The sequence below is a fragment of the Numida meleagris genome, chromosome 21, assembly GCF_002078875.1.
Source record: "Numida meleagris isolate 19003 breed g44 Domestic line chromosome 21, NumMel1.0, whole genome shotgun sequence".
Taxonomy (NCBI): Eukaryota; Metazoa; Chordata; class Aves; order Galliformes; family Numididae; genus Numida; species Numida meleagris.
This window is the reverse complement of record NC_034429.1, coordinates 4,017,088-4,043,708: the sequence shown is the minus strand read 5'-3', so window position 1 is coordinate 4,043,708 and position 26,621 is coordinate 4,017,088. Positions and strand designations below refer to the sequence as shown.

At 38.8% G+C, this 26,621-nt stretch overlaps 1 protein-coding gene across 14 annotated transcripts in view; it reads left to right on the top strand.

The window, feature by feature from the left end:
- LRRTM4 (leucine rich repeat transmembrane neuronal 4) overlaps positions 1-26,621 on the top strand; it is a 504,688-nt gene that overhangs the window by 217,457 nt on the left and 260,610 nt on the right. Inside the window, exon 6 of one of the 14 annotated variants that reach the window (XM_021374977.1) lies at positions 5,504-5,635. The exons of the other annotated variants lie outside the window; for them this stretch is intronic. The gene's annotated coding sequence lies outside the window, so the exon portion shown is untranslated. The remainder of the gene's footprint in view (positions 1-5,503; positions 5,636-26,621) is intronic. 14 annotated transcript variants of the gene reach the window in all.

Below are 26,621 nucleotides of genomic sequence, written 5' to 3'. Positions count from 1 at the left end.
ACAAGTAACTACACAGAAAATGCGTGTGTCAGAACACTCTAAAAACCTTTTTTCTGATTGTTTTGTGCAGCCACATTGGGAGTTTTTTTTGAAGTGTTGTTTTTTTAAGTTTATCTAATTCCAGCAGGAGGAAGATGAATACAGGGTAGTGTTGAAAAGATCATTTCATTCTTCCATGTGAACTTATGTTAAAGCATCTCGCTTAAGAGAATAAATGATGTGTCATAACCTGAACCCATACAGAATGTGGACAGAATGTTAATGATCTTCTTGCCTTGTTTTTCCCTTGTGTTGTATGAACTCAAAGCACTGATGAGCTCTCTGCCTCCTCTGTCTCTATGATAAAAATGAAATGTTACACTGCAAAGCCTCACTCCCGGAGATAACCTTCTTAACTGGCCTACTGCTCTACCTGTAACTGAGTCACAGATGTGGATAAAGTGGTTAAACTCATCCATTTCATGTTTGTCACTACAAACTGTGTCTACACTCACTGCTGTCCAGGAAGCCATGTATTTCTTCAATTCCTGTACGAATTAACCTTGGAAATAATTTGTAACACGTGACCATGTTTTTGGCTAGTCTGACAAAAGCCAAACAGTTCGGTGTGCTCCTCTGCAGCAATCAGAAAGATATCTTTGTTACAAATAATAATTAAAAAAGAGCTAAAGTGGCAGAAATTCTGAAACACGTGCAAATAAAATAAACAAAAGCTTCCAGTGTTGCTCTAAAGCAAGGCACTTTATGGGTTAAAACAACTATTAACAACTTCATTCAAGCTCTTGGGCATGGCAGTTTGTCTAGGTCAAACTTTATTTTTTAATTTAACTCCCCATCATCTGCTGAAAGTCTGCACTAGTATTCTATCTAGACTCTGTTTAATATGCACCAGAATTATTGTATTTGATATATATCAATTTTAAATCTGTTTCAACACAACCTTGAATGCCTTTCTGGCTGTATATCACTTCATCAGTCTAGCTTAACTAGAGCTGCTTTTTCATTTTTTATTACCCCCATAAAATCTAGGAATGGAACACTTCGATTTTTCTAGCAGTAATTTTTATTACTTTTAGCCTTTTTTTAAAGTACTTGTCAGTGAGATACAGTACTTTGTACAGAGTATATTTTTCAGCTATGCATTATATTTTTATTTCAATTTACTTTAGACAGAATGTATAGCATACATCTAAATAATACCTACAGTAGTTCAAACAAGTGTATTATGTATGTAATTAGAATGGGTATAAACTTGGTTCTCCACCAAGATTCAGCTGCCTGCCTCTACTCACAGTCCCTTTCAAGCAAGGCTTGAAAAGATAACTCATGTTGTAGTTTTAATGTTGCACATAAAATCATATTGCAACACAGGAGGGAGAAAATTAATTTATAGCAATTTTTATGTTTTTATTTTAATTTTTAAGTTTTGCTGGATTTTTCCCTGGAGTGTGTTAGTGCGCTGCTTTATTTTTTCCTTTAAGAACATAGAAATTGCCATATTAGATCAGACTAGTGATTCGTCTAGCCAGATAGTCTGCCTTAACACGAATGTGTGCCAAGCTCGTTAAAGGGATATGTAAAGGCCTCTGTAGAAACAACTGTCATCAAAAGATCTATTTGATGGAAAGGTCTATTCTAATTCCCATTAATTCACTGAGCCCCCAAATATTCAATTTCATATCCTTTGGTGTAAAATTAGGCTTTTATTTGTTGGTCTCTTCTGTGCCGTGTCTGACAGTAGCATCCAGTGGTGGAGCATAGTCTGCCCTTCTGTTCTGTACATCCTGTGGGCAAGATATTTTAATAAAATAACAAAAAATTGTAGAATCACAAAATATCTTGTGGTGGGAAGAACCCATTCGGGTCACTGAGTCCAACTCATGGCTCGGTCTGACTCCTGGTTCTAATAACACTAAACAAGTAATTTTGACAAATTGAAGATTTTGGCCTTTAATTTGTTGAAGTTATGTATTCAAAGTTAATGTTCACTTTGGAATGTCCACTTTTGTGCCTCTCCCATCAGTAATGCTAAGCAGGAACCTATGTAGCAAGAGGTGAATGTTTTTGTAAGAAAACAAAACCATGACCAGATATGTCTAAACAGCAAATGCCCTCCAGATATTCTCATTCTTTTTAATGAATGTGAATAATACATTTTAAATAGTTCCTGTAATAATACAATGCGATGGGAGAACAGGAATGTTTCTCAAATTAGAGCTTTTTGAATGGCATTGGAAAAGGGCTCTGGGTTAAATAAATTTTCTTTCTTTGGGCTGAATTAGCATAGATTTAATGCCAGTGATTTTATGCAATTGTGAGATCAGTAGTTTAATGCATCTGGCAGTGAGAGAGGGATTTTCTTTCACTGACAGCGCTGAATAACCCCCTGTAATCCTTTTCTTTGGCTTTCATGCCCATCCAGACTTCAACTTATTAAAACACTAAAGAAATCAGGAGTCTGTGGAGTGCCTGTGACTCGAGCACAGGCAGAATAAGATGCTATCCTAGCATATGTGCGGTACAGAATCATTGAAAAGACTAATAGCTGGTCTGGAGGGCTGCGTTTACATTTCCACTGATAGGGATAATTATGAAGGTCCACATGCAAATAGAGTTGAATTGTTTATTTTCTTTTTACTCCATAGAAAACGTGCTGTGGTGCATGTCAGGAATAAACAGGTGTTCCTGAAAGTTCACATAGCCAAAGTGGAATGCCCAGCGGCTCTGAAGACAGGTGAAGAACAGTCAGAATGTAACTGAGCTCATGAGATCAGAATACCAAAATCCTGATTTGTAGATAATAGAGGCTCAGTTTCTTGATGACACATAGTGAAGAAAACGTTAACTTCAGTAGACTGATGCTAGTACTTCTAATCTGAGTAAAAAGTGGGTGGGGTAAATCGAGATCTCCAAAACTCACAGGAAAGTTGTGAATATATTATTTTAGGAGCGGAACTAGATAGAGATTTCAGATATACATAATAAAGCTCAAGCTCCCCGTAGTTTAAATAAAATACTGTGTTTTATTAAAGCATTGGAGAAGAAAGGCTGCTCAGGAGGTGCATTGAAGCTGTTGTTAGCTGCCAGCTCAGAGGACGCACAGAAGACATGCTTTGATTATCACATCAGACTTCAGATGTTTCTCGTTGCTTGTTTAGCCTTATTCTTAAGGATCAAAAGAGCCTGTTCACACAAGGGTTTGTTTATTTACAAGGATTATACTTGTTAAGTGACAGTTTAAAAGGAATTAAGTAGGCCTCCAACATTGATAGTGTTGCATTAAAGAGAGTATTAAATGCTGACCTTGGATTCAGTTAAAGGCCTTCTTTTCCCTTCCCTCCTATCCACTTAGCTTGGAAAAGGGATGGAAGTTTAAATGTGCCAGAGCTGATAGTCATTATGCAATTACAGGGATGACTGAAACACAGTCCTCTGTGAAAATGAGTATGGATGTTTTAAGGGATGATTGCAGACCACTGCCATCCCTGGGAGATGTGCTCATGGCAGCAGGATGAAAGCTCTTGTGCATGAGGGGTTTGCATGAATCTCTTCAGGACTTTGTGTTCAGTTCCCGAAAATGTTGACAGCTCTTCCATTCACCTGAATAGAAGTGGAATGGGAAACAACTTTATCAGGAGGTGCCTTTAAAATAGTTCCAATAGGGGAAAAAAATCTCCTGTGGAAACAAGAAGAAAAGAGTATAATGAGGCAAATGGTTGAGGTCACAGCATGACATAGAATACCACACTGAGCGAGGCAAGCTGGAGGAGGAACGTTGAATCTGGGGCTTGCTATGGGGATTAAAGACAGCTGCTGTTAGCTGAGCATCTCTGGAAATGTCCTCTTGACAAGGGCAGCACAGGTGATCCATAAGCAGCTAAAATGGAGAGCGACTTTTTAAAATTAGAAAAGCATTACTATACTACAGATATGTTGGCTAATCTTATTCTGGTCGGTATTTGGGGTTTGATTTTTGTCGTGAGAGCAGATTTGCAGGGCAAATTTTTTTTTATGAAAATGAAGTACTTCAGGATATTCTTTAGTGTTGTTTTTCAATGGAAAAGTTGCCATAAATTCCAAATCTGTCTTAATTCAATTACAACATGGTACGCTGTGCCCTATCTCAATACAGTAGAATTTATCAGTATAAACAAACCAAAATGATTCCATCAGACTTGTTGATGTCAGTTGAAATACTTCATTTCTCTTTTTGCCCAGTGTTTTGTTTTTTCCATTTTGAACATTTTGTCCTGATTAGGATGAAAATACACTTTGACATGATTGTAAAAGAAAATTGTATTCAGCCATTACTTCTGACTGGCTTGGTGTAGTACCTGCTTGCTGCAATACAGCTGTGCGAAAAGGTCACATTGGAAACGTCTTCTGTGATGAAACAATATGTGAAGGAGGACTCCTCAGGGAAGCAGATGACATTAATGGGAAATGTAGAACGTTGCATTAATATGTTGGAGTTTTTTGGGGGGGAGCAGGGGTTGCAGTGGTGTTATTCACTTTTTAGGTATAAGCGAATACAAAATATCCCTTAAAGCAATTTCTTGATTATTTGTGGTTTTAGCCTAAAAAACAAGGGGAGAGGAAATGCTAGCTGAAGATTTAATAGGATATTTTCGAAACTTTTATTAAAAACAAATAAGACAGTGGAAGATCAAGTCTATAAAAATTGTGCAAGGAGTATTGTGCATTATTATTGTCATCATCTCGTACTTAACGTGACTATGGCTCATTTGTACTGCTTAAGATGTCTTGAAGTTTCTTCCAGTCAGGAAAGGAAATCTTTTTCGTGCTTGACATTGTACCTACATGAAATATAATGGAAGGACAGCGTCTCCTTGGAACTGAGATCTGTATTTTCATATGCAAACACTGAAATGATCAGACACAAGTGGAGAGACCTTGAGATGGCCCAAGTCTAGCAGTAATTGATTCTCCACCCTGTTCTGGGTTTTACGAGGATATAACTCTGTTGATAAAGACGACTTTGTCATTGCATTTTAGAAAGAAATGGATCAACTCTCTTCCCCGTTTGTTCTTGTTTACTCAATACTTTGTACTTAACCATTCCAATTCTCACTGTATGTTTTTGCATATTAGCAAGGCATGTTCAGTAAAGCCTGAGTGGCAGTCCTGAGCTTGCTATACATTCGGTACCGGCCCTGAAGGTTTTTGGAATGTTAAGATTAAATCTCTTGATTCCATCTGGTTATCTCTGTAATATCTGCCAGATGAAGCGTGAAAACCTGGCTGCCTTTTAATTCATGGGTAATTCTCTAATCTCTGTGAGGAGAGGAGTTAGATGGGAAGGCATGTAAATTGGTTGGAAATTTAGAGGAGATATCATGGAAATACTCTAGAAATTAAACACAGTGATGTTTGTCTACTCTAATATTTTCATCGTCTTCCACAAGAGAAAAGGTGTTTTTCTTTTTTGCAGTTTGCAACTCCAGTTGCTGTATGACCTTCTGTTGCTTCTCTGTGATTTCAGCTTTTGTGGATAGAAAAGAAAATAGAATGTGTAGCCTGCCACAAACCTCCCCTCCTGGCTAAAAGAACTGTCGCTGCACTGTTTCTTGTTGAGAACATTGACCATTAGTCATCATCAATATGTATTTGGAAAGTAAGTTATTCTATTGACTACGTATTGTTAATGCTGAAATTTTTATACAGAAATTCAAACAAGTTTTTCCTTCCTTATTTCTTACATAAGAGTGATGATTTCATTAAATCCTGGTCTTAGGTGGTGTAAGTTTTCTTGGGGATAAATGTTTGAATGCAAACATTCTTCTATATCAAAATTAATACGCTAAGATATAACATTTAGTTTGGGTTATCCCTTCTGTTTTCTTAATGCATTATTGCCAAAATAATGTCGTGAATAACTTACTTTTTTCACATGGGAAAGCTTTTATTGCCAAGGGACATGCTTTACTTCTTCGAGGTTATTACTAGTTTAATGGCAATTTTTTAAAGATAATTTTCATAGATAAGTTTCCCCTGGTCGTTCCATTTAGAGTGTAACTGGTAGTGATGTCCTCATTTGGAGCTTCTGAAATACTCAAATAGTCATCACAAGCTATTGGGAATATTGAGAGATTTCACTGGTATTAGAATTCCCACTTATTTAAATCGAGACTATTGGTCTGATCTAGCACAAGAATTCGTGGTTCTAATAGTAAAAGAAAACTGCAAACACGTAAGATAGGCTGAAAAGGGAAAGTTAGCAGAAACAGAAAATACTCTAGGGATTAACAGTAGAGATGCCTCTTATGCTTCATCTTGTTGGTGAAGAGATGCAGCTTCTATCACGTTGTGACCTTGGCTTCTGCGTGGGTTCTCATTTGATACCACACTGTGGAACATATATACAAATGAGCCTTTGGCAGCTAGAATCTCTGACCTTTTAGTTGTCAGCACACAGATGGATGTGATGTTCAAATAACAGGAAGAGTCCACTGGCTCTGTAACTGTAGAGTTGCAAGAAGTTGTCTGGGTAGCTCACCTGCTGGGACAAGGATGGCTGTTGTGAGTGTGACAGTTGAATGGAGTACTTTTGGGAAGAATATCGTAAAACGTTTTCTGGTGTTCTTCTGTTTGTTTTTGGTTTGTTCGTCCCATTACAGGAACTCCTAGGGCATTTGTACTTACGCTGCATTTAACGTAAATGTTTTAATATATGAGTCACCATCCTTGGAGGTGCTCAAATGTTTAGAGGTTGTGCTAAGGGACATGGTTTAGTGGGGAAATATTGGTGGTAGACGGATGGTTGGACTGGATGGTCATGGAGGTCTTTTCCAGCATTGGTGATGCCTTGATTCTATGATTCTGTATCATGCAGAGGAACCATGGGAATCTCCCTCTGTGTACGTACTTTCTAAAGCCTTCAGATCTCAGTTCCAGGTAACACTGCTAATAATCTCGTGGAAGATCTGGGTCTCAGGCTATACTTTCTTCATCTAACAGGAGTAGTGACTCTCCTATCTCTGCACTCAGGAAGCTGTAGGTCGGCATCTTCATTTGCAGGGCAAACTTTAATCTGTGAAAATACCAGTTGTGTGAATAAAACAAGGTAAGTTCTCAGGGCTGCGTGCTAACAAAACCAGCTGTTTTTATTTCTAGTCTAAACTGTCAAGGATTTGAGCCTCTCCTCTGAAGAGAGGTGAACCACCTCTCATGTTAAGTTGGTCTCTGAGAAACATCCCGAAGACCTGTTAGGAACAACAGCGGTAGTGGTGTCTCAACCAATTGTTTTGTTTTATCTCGGGCAGTTCTGATGATGTAGGCACAGCTTTATGGGATTAGAAGTGGCAGAATTGAGTCTCTGTAACTCAGATGATTTCTACATTCTCTTATGACATGGGGAGTTAGTGAGTTCTGTCAATGTCAAGTGTGCTGCTCATTCTCTTCTCAGCTTTCTGTTCGCGCATCATATAACCTCTGTTTATCAGAATGTTCCTTTTAGCTGTAATGGAGGGTGTTATTTAAGATGATAATACCACTGTATGTCAGAAACTTGAATTTATGTTGAATTTGATGAAGAGCTGTGTCTTCTGTTTGTCTGCCACATATTTTTCATGTACTGATTTCATATTCCCTCTTTCACCTTATTGGCCTATCACCCTCATTTGTATTTTTGACAGTTTCTTGCAGTTTTTTTCTGATGCCCGGGTTAAGCTCTTTTGCTTGGGGACTAGCCTTTGTGTATGTGTCTTAATGGTTAAATAAGCAGACAAAGCTGACCTTCAGTTCTATGGTTTTCAGATGGCCGTAGTGATACAGATAATGAGAAAACAGTTTTTGTGTAAAACGTGGCTCACAGCTCCCTAGGTTTATATGTTAGACTTCTGTTGTGCCTTACCTCTGATAATTAAAGATATGTTAAACTCAATTTTAATTGTAATCATTTTTCTGACGTGTCATGAATCCATTCCTGGTGAGCTAGTATTAGCTTTGGCTCAAAACATTTCTGATGAACTTCTCTGGGACTTTGTCATTCTTGTCTAGTGTTTGGCTAAGCGGGGATGTTATTTTCTAAGCCTTGCTATTGTACAAAGGGTTGATCATTTCTGCAGTGCTGCTTCTGTATGAAAATCTCATTATGTATTTCAAAAAGAATGCGAGCAGAATGATTTTCAGGAAGTGTAATTAGGTTTGGAGCTGAATGGTAGCTGTCTTACAACATTTGACCTTTATAATAGGCTGGGCAGAAAATGTAATGGATGCTTAGGCTTTAATGGTCTTGGAGGACCGAGGAAAGGTGAGCTTTAAATAGGGATCCTACTCAGTGATTGCACAAGGGCCTTTTTAACAGAGGCAAATTTATAATGGGGAATCACTGTGTTCTCCCCTATCCCTGCAACTGTATGAAGATCATAACAAAAAAAGGACTACTGAAATCTGCAGTGTGACAGAGGCTGGGTTTTGCCTGAGTGGCTGTATAGGGAAATCCAGGTCCTTAAGAACAATTAGTTGAGATTTTAAGGAAAAATTCAATTGAAATCAGAGAATTTCTAACCACTCAAGATTTTGACAGGGAGTAATTACCATACCAAATCTTTGTCACTTTGTCCCTATCTGCACAGACTTACAGTGTGAAGAAAGCTATGCTTAAGGATTATTTGTTGTTGTTGTTCAGAGCACATTTCTCTATTTAGTGTTTAATATTAAGTACATAGCTAAGATTCTCTGCAGTGCCCTGAAAGGAGGTTGTGGCATGGTGGGGGTCAGCCTCTGCTGCCAGGTAACAATGATGGGATGAGAGGTGATGACCTTAAGCTGCATCAGAGGAGGTTCAGGTTGGATATTGGGAACAATTTATTCTCAGAAAGAGTGGTGATGCATTGCGCAGTCTGCCTGGGGAGGTGGTGGAGTCACTGTCCCTGGAGGTGTTTGAGAGCCGTGGGGATGTGGCACTGAGGGGCATGGTCAGTGGGCATGGTGGGATGGGTTGGGGTTGGACTCACTGATCTTAGAGGTCTTTTCCAACCTTAAGGATTCTACGATTAGCTGTTCATTGCATCACAAGTTGGAGTGCACTTCAAAGAAAAAAAAGATGTTTTGGGATCTTTTCTATCCCTAATCCTGGACTGACTTTTATTCCATCTAGTGAGCTTTTGTTTTGGGGATTTTTTCATGTGTTAAGCTTTTTGTACTTCTGGGAATGTAGGAGTGTGTGTGAAAACAGTGCTATTCAGTTATTGAACTTGACGAATTCATCAGGTGAATGAATTCACCCTTGGTTAGGAGACTTGACAAGTGAGTATCTCATTGAGGGTCATCTCAGCTACCTGTACAGGGAGGAATTTGGGTCTGGAGAGAGGGTGGTGCAATGAAGGCAATAATCTGTCTGATAACACCTTGTCACAAATCTTCTGGTCACTTAATGTTTGTCTGGTACTTTTTATGACTGTTTGTGAGACCAATCTTCCTTGGCTCCTGTAGTAGACAGTGAGGATGCCGTTATCTGCATCGAGCACGTTGACTCTAAAGGGAAACTGAGGAGATGAGCTTAATAGGGCTAATGTTAGTGTTTGTAATTATCCACCCATATCAGCATGGGTTTTATGTGTAGAAAGGTGATTATAGGGCTATTCTGCTTCGTACAGAGCTATTACGTGTAGCATTGCTGTAGCATGAAACTGAATGCCTGGAGTATCAGATGCGGAAGCTGTATGCCAAGTAGTACTCTGCAGGTACTTGTAAACTGGGTTGGTATTCCTTTCTGTGGCCTTCATTGCTAGAGCAAGTATCCAATATCACTTATTGAAAACCTCTCTGGAATATTAACAGGCAGCAACAGTCGGAGGCTTTCAGCACACCTCTTGCATAGGGGAGGTACGAGTGCTTGGAGGCGTATCGTATTCTGTGTGACAGAGGGACTACTTGACACGTATTTTATTTTAAAAATGTCACTAGCTGAAAATTAATCAGACCTGTAATGCATGTTTGAATTCATTTATATTGCTGTTGGAAGTAATATCTCAAGAGCCTTAGACAGATGTGTGAATGCTGCAAGCAGGCAGTGTTCTCAGTGGATTAGAAAGTGCTTCAAACCCCCCTCTCTCCCCCACCCCTGAAGTCCTTCTACCTTTGCCTGCCTGACATTTTAGTACAAACTGAAGGTTTTAATATAGGGGAAGGAAAAAAACAACAGCCAAACTCAAGCCTTCTGTTACCCTTGGGACCTTCTCTAGCTTAGCTACTTTTGGAGTTTGAGTGCATACTGCTGTGACCTCTGCCTATTTGTGTAGCCTATGTAACCTCCTGTTGCAGCTCTCCCTTAAGTAGACACAGAGTGTAATTGAGTTTTCTGCCTAGTGAAATTGTGAGATGATCCCATCTGTTAATAGTGCATAATACTAGAAATTACCATTTGTTGAAGCCCTAGAGTTCATACGTGGCTGAACTGTAAGCACAGCAGCAGAATTGGGTGTAATCACGTACGGTGCAAAATTGCAGCAAGATGCTCGTTTGCATGCCAGCCAGTGTTGTGGGTCAGTCTGTGCATGAATTCCCTGTACTTCTGGGAGGTGAGGGTAGGGAAACAGCTCCCCTCTTGGGGGTCTGTGTTTTGAAATCGTCAAGAAGTCATGTGTGGGCACGCTTTAATTTGTAGCCTTGCTTAAATTATCTGGAGTCCTTCAGAAGGGAAAAAAAAAATCAATTTGACTTTGGCAGTTGTCTCTACAATGCCTGCCAATCACCATAGTATCTTGGCTATTTTTAAGTCTCCTGAAATCAGTCTGCATTAAGGCAATAGCTGTGCTTGGATTTAAGCCCGGGATTCTATCAATATAAAATGATTTGTTGCAAGTTTAAAGATGCTTCATCCCTATTCTCTCTCTTTTCATTTACATTTTAAGCTTTCATCAAAATGTGGATCAACAATACTAATAGAGCCTTTTTTTCCTCTATCCTACTTCATGCTTTCTGTGAAGAATACCTAAGACTCTATGTTCTTAGCCTCTCATGTGAGGGCCTTTCTCCTTCTGTTCAAAGGAGCAGGATCAGGTTGTTTGCTCAAAGGATCTGCTGAAAGTCTCTCCGACCATGTGCCATTGAAATCTGCTTTCTGGTACAGTTCTGAGGGATGTGAAACAAGTGTGTAGGAGAGTGATCAGCAATAAAGAGGCAATCCTTCATGCAGAAGGTAGCAGAAATAATCATTCAGTTAAAGATTTTGTTCTTCCAGATTGAAGACCCAGGTTCCCCAAATGCTAGGTATGCTGGACCCTTCTTGGTCCTATTGATGCACTATGGATGTCTTCAGGATGCCTACCAGCTCCCTACAGTTGGGATTCTTTGTGTTTGCGTTCTCCAGAACGTGGTAGGAGTCACACTCAGAAGGGAAATAGTTTTTTCAATAATCAAGTTTTTTTGATCACGAAGCTTGCCATTCATCCATCATTTCAAACCTGTGTGCAGTCGTTGTGTCCCTCCACTCAGGCTTTGTTGTTCAGTGAGATTTCCCTGAGGGGAGAAGTGTATCTGCTATTACTGTCCATGCTGTGGAGAATTTCAGTCAATTAGGTACTCTAAATGACTTTGTTGTGAATGTAATAGTGTTGTTAGTCAAGCTTATTTTAATTTTAAAACAAAAAACCACCAAGAAAATGTTAATTTCTTCAGCTTCTCTGTAGGAGAAGCGTAATTTCCCTGTATGCTTTTTTCCTGATTTCAAGGGATTTCTGTGGCACAGGCCGTCATGCAGAAGAAAAAAGGCATTTGTGTTTTGTGACATAAAGCCAATGGTTCTGTCAATCTCAGTGGTGTAATCTTTATGTGCTATTAGAAAGCATTAGCTCTCTTTTCTTGCGGCTCTCAAAGCAATGTTGTCTGAAGTGTGAACAGAAAAGGGTATTCGATTAGATGTGGACCATCCCTTTACAAATAAGCCAAAGTATTTTCCTAGTTTCCTCACTAAAAATGGTGATTTAGCAGAAGTATCCCATGTGAATGTGGGTTATTCAAAAGAGATCGCTGTCCTTATGGCCCTCCTCCCTCTGGTTGGTAGCAGCCAGCTTCCTCTACCTAAATTGCCCTTCCTCCTCCTCCTGTTGTCACACAGCTTACCTGGGAGCATATAAAGAGCTCACCCAAGTTATGCTAACTGTGTTTCTTGCATAGTTTTGCTGGCAGGAAAACTGCAAAACTTAGAAGTGTTTTTAAGAACTTATTGGTGTTGCATCATGGTTTTATAGTCAACTGCGGAATTGAAGTAACTTGCCTGTGGTCAGCTGTAGATGAGAAGAAGGCTCATTCCAGAGCCACATGACCCCCAGGTGGGCTGGTGGCTGCCCCCCTTTAGAAGGGGGAACATTCCACCCTGGGCACGTGCACTGTTGTATTGGAGTGTAGAGTGAACTGTCCCATCATGTGAGCCCAGATGTCACCTTAGAAACCAAAGTCTTGGAGCAAAATACAGAGTGAGCAGATTCACAGTGCAGACTGGAGGTGTTCAGCCTTTTTTGGCTTGCCTGGGCCGCACTGAGTGAAGAGGAATTGTCTTGGGCCTCGTATACATTGGTTGCACTGAAAGTAATGCCTTCTGTTTATTTCCATGAAAACTACAACTCACACAAAGAGCACAACAATGTTATTTGCTAGAGCAAATAATCTGTCTCTATTTTGAAAAACGCTATTTTTCAACATTGTCACCGCCGTTAGCTGTGCATTTTTGCCAGCCATGAGCAAGAGCTGCATATGCTGCACTCCTCAAAATCTGCTCCAGCAGAGGTGGCCGGTGTTGATACTGCTGAAATGCACCACCCATAGCCTCGCTGTGCTGACATGTACTGTTTGGTCTCTATAACTGTTCACAAGCATCGGTGAATGTCAGTGAGTGCCATCCTTTTTGCATGGAGGAATTTAAGACCTTTGCTTCATACTCACTTCCAGGTCAGAAGCCATTCTGTCAGACTGGCCTTCTGATGCAGTCACACAGCAATGAAATATAACGGGATATTGGTGGGAGAGTTCAGCCTCTACTGCCACACCACTAACATCCACATCCCACATTGTGGGACATCATAAAATAGGAGGCATTACTTTTGGAACTGCCTTTATGAAATCTATAACGCAGTTGATGCATGTAAGTAGCAAAACTTATTTAAATCTTTAATATTTATTAAAACAACAACAGAAGCTCTTTGAGGGGCCAGAGGAGGACCCTTCTCCAATTAAAGGCTATATTCTGTTATTTTTTTCCCTGGCATTTTTCAAGGCACGATCATCAAATACTTTATGAACGAAATGAAAGCTGAACTTTAAAACAAATAAAACCTGTTGCTTTGTTTGTGGCAAAAAAAAAAAAGATAGAACAATGTTTTTTTTTCCCTGAAGCTGCAGCTTTGTACATCACTTGTTGTAGCCAAGTTTGATTTCTTTTTAAGTATACACAATTTACGGAACTCTTTGATGTTCTCTGTGGGTGGAGATGTTTTTTAAATGTCTTAAAGTGGGGGGGAAGAAAAAAAAGCAGTAAAGCAGTGTTCTGGTCTGTCCTGCCTAAATATATGTGCTAGGTATATTTGTTAAAATTGTTGTTTGTTTTTAAGCTTTATTTGTTGGGGTCTTTTTGCCTTCAAGCACGCTGCTGTAGTGTTAACACCTCTGGGGGAATAGAGGAAGTTCTTATTTAATTCTTCATGGTTACAGAAACTAATGAGATGTTTAGTTTCTGTCATTCCACTGTGTGTTGGGCGCAGGCTTTTCCAGGCTGTATCACTCTCTTTCACTCATGGCTTCGTGTTTTGAACTTCTTTCGTTTATCAGCCCTATAAGGAAAATCTTCCTGGAGACTTTCCATCAAACCCATTTGTTGATGAGGGAGGGAACATCTTTTCTTATGCTTTAAAACTGGAGCCATAAATTTTGAAGTGAACTTCCAGTGCCCCCATTTAATAGATAAGCATGTTTTTTTCTTAATGCTGCCCTGACCTGAGCATCTGAGATGGGACAAGTTGTGAAGGTGAGTGCTGCCAATGGGGAGATTGACAGCATTTGGGGAGAATGTTCCTGCTTTGTCCCTTTGTGATTTGTGTGTATGTGACAGAGGAGATGTACCCAAACCGTAGAATTGTAACAGCTGTGTAATTAACTGGTTTGCTGAGATATTTCTGGTTCTTGGTCAGATCTGGAACTGGAGATACTGCAGTTCTGTATTCCCCTTCTGTGTTCCATTCTGTGAAGCTCCCACAGCAAGTGCAGAAGTGCAGCTTGAATCTGTTGTTTAACAATGTGTTTTTGAGTTCTGTAGGTGCTGAAGATGATGTGCTAGGTGCCTCTGCTATCCTGTAAATTCTTCGTCTGGATCCTCAGTACCATAGTGTGATAAAATACTCAGCCCTAAGGGCCGAGACTTGCTCCAAAACCAAGGCATTTCTTCATTTCACCAACATTGGAAAAGACCTTCAAGATCATCCAGTCCAACCGTCTGCCTATCACTAATAGCTATCACTGAACCATGTCCCTCAACACAATGTCTAAATGCTCCTTGAACACCTCCAGGGTTGGTGACTCTACCACCTCCCTGGGGATGGGGATTAAGTCCATTGCTTCAAGCTTAATGTGATACGCTCTTGCAATAGGCAGTGCAAAGGTGATTGCTTGGTATATTCCAAACTGCCTGCAATACAGTAACTTCATACAGGACTGTAATGTCTTCTTATTCAGTGTAGTGCTGCAAAGCTGGTTGAGAAACGTTGGCTTCCGTCAGCATCAGTGCTGTTTCAGAACATGGTTGACACTGAAATGTGGAATGCTTGGTCGAGTAGAAATAAAGATTATGTTGTTGAATGCTCCCTTAAAATGGCTGCTTAGAAAACAGCAGTCCTGTTCCATTCTCATCTGACTTCTAAAAACAGCCTTGGATTAATAAGATGCCAAGAGAAGGGGGAGGAAAAGCAGGTACCCACCAATTGTTGCCATAAAAATAACCATAAGAATCAGTGCGATCATAAAAATGTCCAATTATGATGTTGTGCTGCAGAACTAATAAAAAAGATATAAACAGAATATAACCTTGAAATGAAATAAATACACCCAAATGTCAGACCTTAGCATAAGAAGCAGCAGTCACTTGGGCTTTGCTCCAGACAATTAACTAGTGGATTCTAATTGCTGGGAGTGTATGTGAGAACCAAATCTCTGAATCCAGCTGTTCCTCTAGCTGTGCAGTGTCACTGCTGACAAGCAGTGGCTGCACCTTCATTTATCATTAACTTATTTATTAATAGTATAGATTTTTGTACGTTTTGGGCTGTCTTTTATGTCAGAGCATCTTGACTGCAATCAGAAAGACAGTTTGGCTTTGAGGACTCTCCTTTGTCTGCTGCATCTCCTGCTAATGCTCTGTGCTAGAAGGTATCTGTTGCTAAAGTTGGCACATGACACTGTCGACTTTTGCATGTTAGTAGAGCAGCCCCCGCTTGTCGCTGGGTGCCTTTAGCTGCAAGACTGGTGGAGTCTGCCAGTCTCTGGAGCAAGAAGTGCTGCTGTTTGTTTGCCACCCAACATCCAGTTTTAGAATTTGCCTGATACGGAACAAATTTAAAAAACAAAACAAAACATGCTCGACTTTCTTTTGCCAATAGATCCATTACTACAAATATCAAGATCAGAGCTTTCAGGTGTTTTTAAGACTTGTTTTATTCTAAGATGGGTTTCATTTCAGTGAGCACTCAATGCCAGCTGAGCCTGGAGAGGTTTCACCGCCTCCCTAACTGCGTTGTTATTCCTTTGTGAAGCGCTGTTCTCTTCATTTTTTCCTTTCCTTAACATGGATACTGAGAGCAAGTTTGATTTTTTTTAATCTATAAGAATAAAGTTTAGGTTGCTGTTCTCTCTAGGACTTTCATATAACTTTTCTCCAAAATCAAACCATTAGTTTTTAAGCCCTTACAGTTGGTTTCTTAAGATGCATTACATATATTTCTGATGATGGTAAGCAGATGCTTTATGTTAACATCTCAATGCTCTTGTGTCACCTGATAAACTACTTGCTGAAGGTGAATGCGTTTTTTAACAATCACCTCGGTACTTGGTTTTTCTCTAATTACGGAGTCTATTTGTTTTATATCACATTCTGCTCACCAGCTAGGAGTACATAGTTCTTCCCACATACAAATGGGAATCAATGCCTTACCAAATTAGCAGCAAATGGAGTCATCTAAAGGTCTTTCTGTGAGTTAGACATGGGGAAGAAATTTTGGCAGATACAAATATAGGATAGGTGATTCCTAGAGATGGTTACAGGGAAATGGCGTATCAGGACAATATTTGGGTATCTTGATTCTGTAGGTTTGATCTGTCAGTGAAATATGCTTGTTTATCATGTGACAGATGCTTTCCATATTGGGCCATAAATTTTGAGTGAATGAGCCGAGATGCAATTCTTATGGAAAGCATCATGAGATCTTTTTAAATAGCATCGTCATTTTGGTCAGAGAGGAATCTTGATTTTTCTGTTTCACTTGAAAGACTTCCCAAATTGAAGAAGAGCTGTACAAGCACTACTCTGCCTGGTAAAAATCTTTGATTCCATACATTTTTCAGTACAACTGGAGATACGAGTTCTGCCTTTTCCACTGGCTGACCTCCACGTCATTGCTGCTACCAATGAAGAGTTGGGCTGATCTAACATGCAAACCCTGTGTTGACAGACCTTGTAAATAAGAATTACTTAGGTGTCTTTCTGGACTGCAAGACTGTTCCTTTCTTTTTATTATTCAAATGAATCTGAGATAGGGAAGTAAAAGTAAAATAGCTGGGGAAGACAAGTTAAGAGAAGTTGGTTTGGGATGGTGAGATTGAAAAGATGGAAAGCAGTAGGGAATTTGTTACATAGGTTTTAGGATCATTTGAATTTCAGATGTGTACTGAGATAGATGGTGACAGAATTGCAAGGATTGGAAGGGACCTCCAGAGATCATGAAGTCCAACCCCCATGTGTCAGTGGGAAGAATAGAAAAAAGGGACCTGGAAGATAAGAATGTTGAATTGCAGTGGAGGAACTTAAGGACAATTGAATCCAAACGTCTGCCATTGCTTTTTGTTTGGAAACTAAATTCTCTGTCTAGCCTAAGAGCAAATCTTACCGAAATTACAGTTCCCATAACCCATTTCTATTCCTGTTAAGATTTATCAGTGCTAAGGTGGAAGATTATGAATTTCTCAGGACAGGGAGAAACTTAAATGAAATAAAATACGTAAAGAGCAAGATTAAATAAAACAGCTATCCAGATTTGTAATGGATAGAATTATCTTATGCCGTTTGTGGAGATGTCTTTATTTACATAGCCCACAGGCATGTATGAAACCCTTGAATTTGCTCTTTTTTGTGCACATTATAGCTAATTTTACTTGTTGTGTCATTAGTTATTTTTTATGACTGTTCTGCTTTATTTTTCTGATGCATTCACGAGTTACTGCTTTTTTTCATGTAAGATTATATCCTTTACTGTTAACAGTGTCTTTCTTCACCAACAGTCAGTAACAGTATATATTTAAATATGTTTATATTTTCTTCAGAGGTATTGCATATGCTAATTGATGTGCGTTGTGCTCTGTCAGTCCTGTATTTTGATCATCTAAGAGGTTTTCTGTGGAAAAGAAATTCTGATGTATTGCCAGTTAAGCTGACAAATCGTCTGGTGCTCGTGTGATTTAAAGCTGCAACTGTGCAACTAGAAAGATGAGAACTTTTGTGCAACGCTGGTCAAGGTGCACTAGGGCTTAGGGAGAGACTGCTGTGTGTAAAGGTCTGAAATCATTTTGTGGCTTTACTGCAGTTAGCTTTGAGGTGAACGTATTTGCTCACTTGTACTTTTTGTGTTGTTATATTATCGTGTTATCATTGCTCCTTCAATTAGTGGCTCTTTGCGAAAACTGCCATTTGATGTGATTTCACAGTGCTTTCCATGACAGAGTGATACGGGCTCTGCAGCAATATAAATATTTAATAGCAGTGTTAAAAGGATAGCGCAAAGGTGAGCAGAAGGGTAGATACTTTGGAAAATCAAAGTGGAAAGGTCAGCGGGAAGATGGAAGGAATGGCACTACTAGTTCAAAATGTTTAGTTACAAGCATGGAACGTAGTTTATATCACCTGCTATGGTCACATCAGCTGAAATGCTGTGATTTTTCTAATTAAACTGCATGCTGCAAATGACAGCTCGGGTTTTGATGAGCTTCCAGCTCGGCTTTTGCTTTCTCAGCATTTTATGTAATGTAAACCCCATGTGCTTTGATAAAGCTGCTCCTTTTTGTATGTTTACAATACTAATAGAAGACATCTTTTTCTTTAAGGTAAGAACTCACAGATCCCATTCTTGTTGACCAGCACCAGTGAGTATCTGTAGTGCTGCCATGTGATCCCTGTTGGGGCACCGAGATGGAGATGCTCTAGAAAAGCGAAGCCATCTCTCTATAACATAAATTTCTAAATTGTTTCTGTACAAATGGCTGGATATGAGAAAGTGTCAACTCTCTGAATCCTTGGGAAAAGTCATCCTGTCAAATCTTCGCATTTTGATTGTCTTTTGGGGCTTGTTTTTCATCACCTGATGGAAGCTGAAACAGCTGCAGTTGGAGTTAATTTTTCTGATCAGTTATTCCCTAAAATACAGGTTCAGAAGAACGAAAATGTTCATAAACTTAAGGCATGCTCACTGAAGAGTTTCTAATGAATTCACCAAGCTGTACTGCTTTTTGGTAAAATGAATGTGCTTGCATAGCTGTTTAGAAAATGAGGTGTGAAGTGAAGAGGGAGTGTTTCAGGCAAAAAAAAAAAAAGGTAAAGCAGGACAAAGTGTTTTGTGTTTTTTTGTTTTAATTTGTTGTTTATTTTTCCCTCTCTACATATTTCCCATCCTGAGTTTTTATTCCAGCCGTGAGAATTTGTTTCCAAAAAAGAATTCAGAAAACACTTGGTAGCTTTGTGCTTTAAGTCTATTGTGAGGCTAAATGTGTTCTCTTCTATTTGATATGAGACTAATATTTTTCTGTTCCTTCCATTTTATAAGGAGGATAATAGATCCTCCAGCCACTCATAGCATATTCACAGCACTTTCGATTAGGTGATAGTCTGAGAATTCACCGAAGCAAGAAAATTAGAGTGGAACAAGTTAAAAATTACAGGTCTTGATTTTTACCTGCCCAAAAGATCTCATTTAATTCACATCCAATTACATGTCATTTCCTGAGCATGAGACTGTATTTGTACAAGAAGCAGGCTGAAAGCTTGAAGTATGGACATGTGGAATTTTGATTTTCATCCCTTTCTGAGGGATGCTGGTAGTTGAACAATGGTAAAGATTCTGTCTTTTAGTAGTAGCAGTCACAGTACAGCAAAGCCACTGTGTAACCATCAGCCTTATTAGTATTTAAATCAGTTCATAACTATTTTGGCTTAAATAAGCTTTATTTCTGATCAATGTAATGCCATGATTTTATGGTTTCTTTAGAGTCATTAGCTCAAAGTAAACGAGCTTATGATAAATACTGCAGATGTGCTAGAAGTTGATTAAATTAGTGATAGAAATGGACAGTAGGCAAAGAGGAGGAAAAATGCACAGATGAGCAAATCCGGGATTTTTTTCAGCCGTGTTCTCAATCTTTGTTAATGGATTCAGTCTGCTGTCAAAAAGATAGAAATATTAAAAGATTTTTTCAAACAGGATTAGCAGAGGGGAAAAGAAGTGATTTTCCCCTCTACTGTAAGAAGTGAGTGAGTGCTCAGTGAGCAATTTCCCGTGTCTTCAAATATAATATATTTTTCATGTTGATTAGGAGAAAAACCTGTGGGAGAAAAACGGAACTCAGAACTCCTTTCCACAGTGTTCCACCTCACCCTGGACAAAAACAGCTGAAAGAAAACCCTTTCTTAACAAGACTACGTAAAAATTTGTGTGACCTGTCTTATCTATCAGTGAGATTAAATGATGATTTAGAAGCGCATAAATTACTTTGCATTACGTACTTACACGCCACTCCAAATGGCTTTTTGAAGTTCAAAATGAACTTGGTTGCCTGTATCAAATTTCCATGTTTCTTGAGAGTACTGACAACAGCAAATGCAAATACCTCTTTATAGCCAATCTACTCAAAAAGCAGGGGGCCTGTTTTGCAAAATGTTTGAGCTGTAGCCAAATTTCTATTACCCAGTACAGGAATGGTTGAAGACCTTGATGGAGGTCAACAGAGCAGAAAGATAGAGCATAAGTATGAATTTGGGCTTAGAAACTCCAGTAAGTGTCACCTAGAGGAATAGGAAATTATTGTCAAAACAGGTTTTACAATAAGCAAGCACCTGGCAATTAAATATTATGATTATGCATTTCTCTACCCATATTAGCTTTAAATGATGAAGTGAGGATGTTGGAAAAGATGACAGATGTTATATCATGATCACAATTGTTTGTATCTGCGATACGTCGGGATGAATTCTGTTCCACTCTGTCAATATAAATCTAGAAAATCTCTGTAAATATAGCAAGGTCGATCAATCTGTTCTATTCTGATAGGAGAGCAGAACTGGATCCACTTTTGTCCTTGTTCTGTCTGCACTGTAAACAGTTTACCTGAAAAAGCCTTTTCCTTGAAGAACATTGTTCTGTCTTCTGACTATGCCTATGGTGATGTAGTCTCCATAAGCAAGGCCATGTGCACACGTACTCTTTATCCTAAAGTAGTTGCTAAAAGCTTCCCTAAAAGTGTCAGCTTCTTACCCACCACATTTTTCAGAAGAGAGACAGGCTGTAGGAAGTGAGATGAAGTGAAATAACTCCATCATCTAGCTCATGAGCCTCTGTTGAGCAGAGATTGAAAATCACTAAAATTGTGGTGTTGCTTTGAGCAACCTGGTCTAGTATGGGGTGTTCCTACCTATAATAGAGAGGCTGGAATTAGATGATCTTAAAGGTCCCTTTCAATCCAAACCATTCTAGAGAATGACTACAGGATGTCATAATAGGAATTCTTCACGGTCCTTCATGGCTTACAGATTGTCAAAGGAAACAATTTATTGGCAGGCTTAAAATAATGTGTCCATGTGACGCCATGGGTGCCAGAAAGAAAGAAGTGGAAGAAATTTTGGAAGAAAAATCCATTAGGTGCTCTTCAGCACAGAAATACTGTGCCTGTTCAGAAAGTCCCTGAGATGCAAAGTCGCTGCAGAATGCGTGGGTGCACATAGAGTATTGTTATTTCTTTATAAATACAGACATAGAAAATATATTACAATGGGTGATTGCTGAGAACTACAGGAACTATGGTAAAATCATTTTATCCAATATGGCTGCTTTTATTGAGGATCTGAGCTGATTAATACCTGTTGTAAGCTGTCTTCCTTCCCAGTTTTTTGCAGTGACATACCTTAAACACTTTGGATTCGGTGTCCTACAGTGACATTTCCTGCCTACGGCTCCCAAGGACTAGAGGTTTTGTCTTTTTGAAACCTCACTCTCTTGATTTTTCATAGAAATTCTGCATCTGTATAGAAACTATTATGAATTATCAGCGTATGTATATACATAATAAAAATGGAAAAAATGGATTAATATATGCTGAAAAAGACTTTTCTGTGCAGTTCTTAATAGCATCTTTCTCTAGTCCGTGCCAAATACAAGAGCAAGTTTGTATCATCTTTGATGTCCAGCAAACAGTTCAAGTATTTGAATGGGTACAAAATACAAAAATACAAAATACAAAAATACAAAAAGCTAGAGAAACACCTACATGCACATGTGAATAGATTATGAAACCATCAGGAGCAAAATCTAACTAGTTTTAAGGTAGCTTCATAAATGAATTTATTAATACGATGGGATGAACGCGGTAGAATTTGCCTCTGTGATACATGGGGATAAATTGGGTTGCTTAGAGCCTCCTATGAGAGCTGGCTCTTCAAATACCAGGTGCAAAGGGAGGGAGAAAGAAAATATGAGGCAGGTCTTAGCATGTGTTACTGTTCCCTCAGAAACCCTTGGGTGTCTCCAAGCATCCCACTTACTGTAGTGGGAGGAGTTACAAAGTTAGATGTTTATTAAAAGAATAAAGATGTCAGAATCTCTTCTGAAATAATTTACCTGCATCTTCTCTTAATGAAAATGAATTACTTGTATTTTGTGTAGATGTGCATAAAACTCTTCATACATCAAACTCCACACTGTAAAGCTTTGTAAAGTAAGAAAACATAAGTTATTACTCAAACAATAGGCTATATATTACTGATTCTGTAACAGTAATAGGAGACCATCAATCATTGGGCAGGCTCAGCCCTAAGACTTTTCTTTTTTTAATATATGCCAAGCAAAGCAGTCCCAGGAAAGTGTCTCTAAGTCAAATAGTTGCTTAGCTAAATCTTTACCTGTGTCAGCAGTAGTAGGTCATAAATGGATTTATTCCGCTGTGATTTTAAGATTCATACATACTGAAGGTTCCTGCATGTAATCTGGTTCCAGTTGTTGCTCAAGACTGCATGCTGTGATCATAATTTGAGTTTTATTAACAGTGAAATTCTGTAATAGACAGCTGATAACTGGATTGTTACAGCCCAGTTTGATTTTAGAAGCGTTTAGTGATTTTTGTAGTGGGGGAAAAACTTAATTGTTCAGGTTGCACCTGCAATTTCTCTTCATACTGTAAGAGTTTCTTGTATGTACGTGCGTTCATATTTACAAGAGTTTTTTATGTGAGAGAAGGAACTCTGATCTAATTGCAAGAAGTCTAGTGGTACTATCTGTGTTGTACATCCTTAGTGTCATAGGCAAATCTGGAGATAACATGTTGTGTTTGGAGGGAAGTTCTGAGATAGTGCCTGCATTTGGTGATGGAGCCAGGCAGAAATAATCATCTTGGTCACCTGACAGGGAAAGTACATGACAATGTGCCATGGTAAGTGGCTGCTCTTTTCTGGGGCTCTTGCAAACTGAAGACCTTGTGCTGTGTGTAGTTGAGTAATGAGCCACAGGTTGGATTTTCTTTCCTACACGACTTTTGTTCTTTAGACCTGAGAACTTCAAGGAAATATCCACCCAGTGGCTCTTGGGTTTGGCTGAAATCACGTTGAAGGACAAGATACTAAATCATTGTGCTTCCACTTAATCAATACTAATGATGTGCTTGGAGTCATTGAGTAAAATGGAATTTCAGCAAAAGAATTAGTTTAGAACCAATTTGTTAAGTATTCCCCTGACCCCACCAGTGGGAATCCCAAGGCCAGTCGCAGTTCTCAGCCCCATGGATTGTTTACTGGTGCTGTCAGTGCAGCTTTAGGAAGATGAGTCCATTTCTAAACAGGCAGTTTCAAAAGTCTCTTGAGTATAAGGGCCACTTTACCAATAACATTCAGTTCTATTGAGAAGGCATTGTTCCCTTTGGAAAATTGACTATAAACAGGTACGAACAAAATTTATAACAAGGAATCATAAAAGACTGTTCTTCTGTAGTCCCTGTTATGGTGGAAGAGCAATGGGGAAGAAGAGCTTCAGCCTGAGATTTTTCCTCATCGTTTAATGGTGGTTGATGGTTTTTGCTTTAGTACCTGCTTATAATAAAACTGCAATAGGAGAAATAGGTTCTTAAATATACGTTGCTATGGAGTTTTTGTAAGAATTAAGCAGGTTGAAGTGATTAAGAGTGCAGAAAATACATGCTAGACGTAGGGCCAAACATAAAGCAAAAACGAATGCAGCGTGTTCCTGCACTGGAAATAAAAATTCAGACAGGAATAAAGATAGCTTTATCTGCTCTCTCTACAAAACTTGCTAGCAATCTAGCAAGTACTAAATTTTGATAACTTTGGTTGGTTTTGTGGTTTTGTTCTAGTAAAGCTGAATGCAAAATATTGTTCATTATTCACCTGTTAATTATTTTGAGTGCCTCCATAAGCTTTTTATAGTGCAGTATGTAAACACTACCTGAAAAAGATGGCCAGAAATACTGAACTGTAAGTGTGAAGAAAGGAGCAGTGGATTAGACTTAAGGAAGGTATAGGGGAGGGAAAGGTGGGCATTCCTGTCGTCTTGTGCAACTTAGTTTTAGTTGAATGGGAAATAATAGAAAAACTGATGCGTATGTACAATAATAGAGGAAGGAAACTAATAAAAGTTTATCAATGATTCCAAGCTTTCTTTGTTCAAGAATCAAATAATTTAACTGAGGGAGGTGTTTGCACAAGTTGTTTATACATGGATTGTTCTATGTTAGACAGAAAATTTTGGCCTAATTCTGAAGCATGTTCCTACTGAATAAGTTTTTTATCCATTGGAATAACTCAGCTGGTTGATGCGAGACTCTTCAGACATAAGCAGTGCTTATGAGATTGTTACACTTAATTAGTTTATAAATCTGTCTCCAGTAGCTGCATATGAAAATTTAATATGCAGCCTTAGAATGACATGGTGCTTTTTTTATTTCACTAGGAGACAGTCTACTAGAATAAACCAAAGATGGAAGCAATAAAGATTAAAAACCTTTAAAAATAGTACAGATGTTCTAGAGTTACTTTCACAGCCATAACAAGAAGGTGGTGATACTATTGAGAATAGGGAGGTTTTGAATACCCACCTCGATCAACATTCCAGTAAACTGTGCCGTAAACTATTCTCCCCCTTTTGGCCCCAAATACTGGATATTGGATTAAAAAGTGCAATTAAATGTGTTGTTCATTTTGTTCTCTAAGCTGCCAAATTCTTTGTTTCTAATAGCGAAGCCTTTTTTTGGGTGAAGGCTTTCTTCTACCTTCCTGTTTTTGAGCTCTTTGCGAGCTGGTGTTTCCTTTAAGTTCCCATGCTGATGAACACCACGTGCCCCTCAGTTTGATGGAGGAAACTGGTAGTTGGTGCTATACATTTTTGTATGTGTAAGAATTAGATATATTTTCACAAGATGGAAGCAGTTCTAAGGACTACCAATGGACAGACTTGAAGCTCAGTATTGTTGGTGTTTTGGGTTTGGATTTTTTTAATTATTTATTGAACTGAATGCATAAGTAAAGTAATTGTTGCTATTCCTGGGAAGGAAAGCTCACCGAGTGCCAGGGAGGCCATCACCAGAATATAAATAGAATAATATCCTGTTCATACAGCTCTGAGTAATACATGCTCCACATCTCACAGGTGATAACAGCTTAAATATTAATTCACCTGAGAGCATTATGTGTTAGAAAAGGTACACAGTTAATTAAGCCTTGGAGGCATGCAGGATTGATCCTTAGTTGCTAAAAATTGTCTTAGCTTCATTGACTTCAAAGGAATTATCCTTATTTACACCATGGGAGGATTAAGCCTTTCTATTTTAAGATGGTTGAGATTTGAATATCCGAAGTTAATATGTACTAATTCTTTATTAAAGGAATGATATTAATCAGTCAGTGCATAATACGGTGTGTTTCACAGAATAGAGATCAAATAGTTCTAAAGTGATAGAAGAGCAACTCAGTTACAAATCACAAAGATTTGTGATACTTCAATTTTTTTTCCTGTCTTTATCTCCATCCATTCTCCATACAAATCAAATGAATACACAGTCCAAGTCCGTAGTCCAGTACATGGTCCAAGTGAGAATAAAGTTGACACCTCTAATTACTGTTGAGAAACAATTGCTTGCTTTCCTTTGGTAAAATTGTTGGGAAATTTCAGTTTCTTCCCTATTCTGAATGTGTTTCTTTTTTCCTTTTTTTTTTTTCTCGAGTCTTACAGTTAAAGAGAAACACCTGTTTCAGGAAAGCTAACACTCTCACAAGACTTTGCTCAGCAGCTACCTGGAATATCTAAGCCTAGCTGTGAATCAAGCCAAGCTAGAAGTTGAAGCCTGAAATTAGTCAATGCTGTGAGCGCAGTTCGGAGCCTTTTTAAAGTTTTTATAGCCCAAGCAAGTGGCCTGGAAATTACATTATTATTGTTACAACCATTCTCTCTCACATTTTGACCAGAAGGTGTCAGGTATGGATATTTTCGTGATGATTGTTTCCTGAAATGGATACATTCCTGTGAAAAGCTGCAGCTCCAACAGATCAATATTTTTAGACCAAAAAAAATTGTGCTGGGAACTTTGTGCTTAGCTCTGCTTCTGAGTCTTAATTGTTAATGCTTTGTTGTAAAGCATTCTATTGTAGGATTGTATGTCTGTCTAGCAAAGTGGAGCAAAATGAATAGAAAGATTAGGAACTAATGTTTTGATGCCTCCAAATGCAGATTTTTTTTGCTCATTGCTCTGATGCTTCAAACTTACTGCATTCCCTTCTGCCCTCACTCTCACCTTTCCTTGAGCTGTGGGTTAGGATTGTATCTGTAATCTTTATCCAGCCTGATGAATTTGGTTCTTCCATGTTATCAACCTGTTAGCCTTCTATGATATCATTACCAGCTGGGTAGATGTGGGGAGAGCAGTTGTTGTGTACCTTGACTTCAGCAAGGTGTTTGACACTGTCTCCCACAACATGCCTGTAACAAAGCTTAGAAAGTACGAGATAGGTGAGTGGACAGTGAGGTGGACTGAGAACTGTTTGCTGACAGAGCTCAGAGTTGCAATCAATGATAGAGTCTGGCTGGAGGCCTGTAGCTAGCAATGTTCCCCCAGAGGTTGATGCTGGGTCTAGTCTTGTT